The sequence below is a fragment of the Aethalodelphis obliquidens genome, unplaced genomic scaffold (assembly GCF_003676395.1).
Source record: "Aethalodelphis obliquidens isolate GAN/ISIS:26980383/991018 unplaced genomic scaffold, ASM367639v1 scaffold21, whole genome shotgun sequence".
In the NCBI taxonomy this organism is placed as follows: Eukaryota; Metazoa; Chordata; class Mammalia; order Artiodactyla; family Delphinidae; genus Aethalodelphis; species Aethalodelphis obliquidens.
In genome coordinates this window covers 12,356,519-12,361,088 of record NW_020837965.1, presented here as the reverse complement: position 1 = coordinate 12,361,088, position 4,570 = coordinate 12,356,519, and the positions used below count along the sequence as shown (strand labels likewise).

The following is a 4,570-nucleotide window of genomic DNA, read 5'->3' as shown; positions in this document are numbered from 1 at the left end:
CAGGAGCGTGAGATCCCTCTACTTAGGGATGGTACTGGCTCCACTGAAAGAACATGGATGAGACTGAAGGAGAGAGAGCCTCCCAGTGAGAGATTAGGAAATTAGGATGAAGGTAACCATTTCTTTGTCTCTTTCTCTCTAAATTTTTGGAAAAGTTTTCTATATTCACAAATATTTCATGTTGTTATTGTATATGTATTCATTTTTGTTGTTTCTGCAACTAATATATTGTTGAATCTCCTATCTAGAGCAACATGACACAGCACAGAGAATGCATATATGTGAAGATAGAGGCAAAGGGGTGTCAGATGAGGCCATAATTCTTTGAAACTTTGCACCAATCTTTGGATTTCTACTGGCCATGGACTGTTCTGGTTCTTGATAGGGGATCCCCCAGCTGAATTGTGATTTTTACTTACATTTTGAGTCATAGCAGTATTGGCAATGGCATGAGGAATGGGACTTGGTAAACTAGAAACACATTTTTTGAACAACTGAAACTAGTTTGAGGAAGATCTTATGGAAAAAACTGAACAAACATTTTGGCCAACCCAATATATCTCTTTTTCCTCAATTGATATTTGAAGTCATAAAAAATCAAATATGGGTAAAACATAGTAAGAAATTATAAAACATATCCACCAATACTTGAATCTTACTATAACACAATAGCTGTACAGTAAACGTACGTTTTGTCAAATTGAATCTTGAGCAAGTATAATTACTTATGGAGGTGATACAAGATCATTATTAAAAGCTGGTTTTGTCAGCAGGATGCAGGCATTCTAGGAGCTCTGACCTCAATATATATGTAAATGTGCGAGTTAAATTCTTAAATGTAGCTCTCAGATCTGACAAAAGTCAAAGCCATCTTAAAAATAATGCTGACTACATTGAATAAAGTGTTGTTCTTAGGTCTTCTACAATTATACAACGTATAACATGATTTATTTATTTTTTTACTTTTTTTTTTTTTTTTTTTTTTTTTTTGCGGCACGCAGGCCTTTCACTGCTGTGGCCTCTCCCATTGCGGAGCACAGGCTCTGGACACGCAGGCTCAGTGGCGTGTGGGATCTTCCCGGACCGGGGCATGAACCCGCGTCCCCTGCATCGTCAGGCGGACTCTCAACCACTGCGCCACCAGGGAAGCTCAACATTTTAATGTATCATCTTCATATTTTCCATTAAAGATTCCTTAGACTTTTTTCCATTGGAATATGTTCATTTTTATTTTTTAAAATCAGTAGATAATTTGTGATATGTTGAAGAGACACAAATACCAGCTCTTTAGGCTATTGATATTTTCACTTTAAATTGTGAGCTCATAGAATGCAGGGTCCACATTTGTATCTCTCACACTTAACTGATGCCTTGAACATCACAGCCGTGCAATAAATGACTTTGAACTTAACAGAAATAAGACTAAGGAGCCAATTGTGCATTCCTGGTACTTCATACTTAACAACTGCATCAGCCCATTTCTAACACATTTTGTTACCTGATACTTTTTAATATGTGTATAAAAAAATCAATACATGATTTGTGATACTTTTAATGGATACTAAACTAATAAAAGAGCTTTGCTTTATCAGACAAATTAGGGCCTGGCACAGATTTAATAAATGTTTATTGAATGAATTCATTTCAAAGTCACCTTGAATCTGGAACAATTGTTGTTTTGTAAAATTCCTGGATACAAACAAATCAGGCATAAAATAGATATAACATATTTAGTATTTTACCTTTAGTCAAAAGTTTATGGCATGCCAAAGCAAACACAAACCAATGGGACAATAAATTATTAAATAAGTTACCTTTCCATACTGATGTTCCTTAATATACTGAGCTCCCATTATATTTGAAAGATTTTCATTCTATAAGAAATTGATTTCAGGCTTCCCTGGTGGCACAGTGGTTGAGAGTCTGCCTGCCGATGCAGGGGACGTGGGTTCATGCCCCGGTCCGGGAAGATCCCACATGCCGCGGAGCGACTAGGCCCGTGAGCCATGGCCACTGAGCCTGCACGTCCGGAGCCTGTGCTCCGCAACGGGAGAGGCCACAACAGTGAGAGGCCTGCACACTGCAAAAAAAAAAAAAAAAAGAAATTGATTTCAATCTCTGTTCCTCTAAATCCTATTTTGATTAAAATGTTTCACCCAGACTAGTGGTCCCCACATTTGATAGATCATCAAAAACTTTTAAAAATATAAAGCTAGGCATATACTCTGAGAAAACCATAATTCTAAAAGAGTCATATACCACAATATTCATTGCAGCACTATTTACAATAGCCAGGACATGGAAGCAACCTAAGTGTCCATCGACAGATGAACGGATAAAGAAGATGTGGCACATATATACAATGCAATATTACTCAGCCATAAAAAGAAACTAAATTGAGTTATTTTTAGTGAGGTGAAAGAACCTAGAGTCTGTCATACAGAGTGAAGTAAGTCAAAAGGGACAAGCAAATACCATATGCTAAGACATATATATGGAATCTAAAAAAAAAAAGTCGTTCTGAAGAACCTAGGTGCAGGACAGGAATAAAGACGCATACATAGCGAATGGACTTGAGGACATGGGGAGGGGAAAGGATAAGCTGGGATGAAGTGAGAGAGTGGCATGGACATATATACACTACCAAATGTAAAATAGATAGCTAGTGGGAAGCAGCCGCATAGCACAGGGAGATCAGCTCGGTGCTTTGTGAACACCTAGAGGAGTGGGATAGGGAGGGTGGGAGGGAGACACAAGAGTGAGAGATATGGCGATATATGTATATGTATAACTGATTCACTTTGTTATAAAGCAGAAACTAACACACCACTGTAAAGTAATTATACTCCAATAAAGATATTAAAAAATATATAAAGCTATATATATATATATTTTAAATAAAAACCTTTTCCCCAGAGATTCTTTTATAGTATATCTGGGGGTCCCCAGGAGTTTCTCAGGATGAGCCAAAGAAGGGGAACTATCAATGTGGGTTCAGTTATGAACCAAGAGTACTTGCCCAAGATTAGAGTCAAAGACTGGATTTATACCTGTATTATTTACAAACTAACTGACTCATTATTTTCTTTTGGAAAATCTTAACTTCTGAGTTGTTTTTGTTTAAATGGTGTTAACTCTTTGATCAGGTAAAGGTTCCTGTTTCTTCATCTCAATCTCTAATAGTTATGTTTTATAACCAAACAAAAACTGTTGACTTTGCAGTAGATCCTGCATCCTAGTAAAGTCTCTTTACTTGCTGTACCCAGGAAATTCAGAGTGTATGACTGGAAAAAAAAGAACTTCATTTAGAATTATTTACAATGTTCATTTCAGAGTAAAAATAAAGCTTACATATTATTTATTTCTGCACAAACAACAAGTTTAATATTTCTATACTGAAAGGCTTGAATTATTAACAAGCTGGGGACTGGATCATTGTTAAGATATCACAGATGATCCAAATAATCTTGTTTCAAATGCCAAACACCATTATAAGCAGATGTACTGGAGCTATTTTCTAGTGTTTGGCTCATTTGTATAATGGCAAAAGGGGCCTCCCCTGACAATCATTGTAATACAGTTTTATCTCAGTGAATTTCCATTCAACCACATCAAACTCCCAACCCCAGAAAAGTACTCAACAATTATTCAAGTTAGGATACCAGTGCCTAGAGCATTTATAAATACATACATATAGACAAAAATCCAACCCTTTACCTTTCATATTAATGTCAACTTGTGATTAAAATAAAAGAAATAGCCTCCGTTGCCCAATGCATCAGATTCTGTCACTGCTTTGTCCTCAGCACCAGTAGATTGTAGATTGCTTTTGTATCTTACTTTTCACATGTGAATCCTAAATCTCAGATCTCATCTGGGGAAAAAAAAAAGTCCAATTCTGAATTCAGTTGAGTTACTTCAAGCTCTGATGGTGGAAAAAGACAGAATTAACTAAATTCCAGGCTCAATTCTTCATATGAAATAACAAGAAATTTGGACAAGATTAAACTTGAAGACTTTCCAGTTGTAAAGATTTTTAAATTTCATGACTTTTCAGATTAATAGAAGTCTTCAGATTGATAGAAGATCGATAGGAATATTTAAATAGAAATAATATTTTAAAAATTCAGATAACAAAATACAAATTGCTGTTTCATCCTTGGCATAATGACTTTCCTCATTTGCTTTTCTTTCTTTTCTATCTTATTCTTTTCATTTAGGTTTTTCCTTATATTTTATTCAGATATTTTATTTCTGTAAAGAAATATGGCCTATTCATAATGTTTGCAGTGGGTTATAAGTAAGTATGCATTTCAAGCATATGTTGCTGCTACTACTCCAAATTGCTTCCCATATGCATTGCATTATTTTAATATTTCAAATACTAATCAAATTTTCGCAGATATAAATAAATGAAATTTTTCATTTCACTTTCATTTGTATATAGGATTTTACACCGCAGGGACTCAAGATAGTTTGTCCACACCAGCATGAAATAGACTCCTTCATGAAACTTTATTATTTTCTTTTCACTTTGCTCTCTTTTTAAATTTCTTCTCCTACTGTTGCT

At 35.3% G+C, this 4,570-nt stretch overlaps 1 non-coding gene across 1 annotated transcript; it reads left to right on the top strand.

Moving 5' to 3' along the window:
* The first annotated feature begins 1,290 nt into the window (after window positions 1–1,290).
* On the top strand, window positions 1,291–1,372 carry LOC113627857 (small nucleolar RNA SNORD83). The gene has a single exon (XR_003435772.1). It is a non-coding gene; the product is annotated as a small nucleolar RNA SNORD83 (small nucleolar RNA).
* The last annotated feature ends 3,198 nt before the right edge of the window (window positions 1,373–4,570 follow it).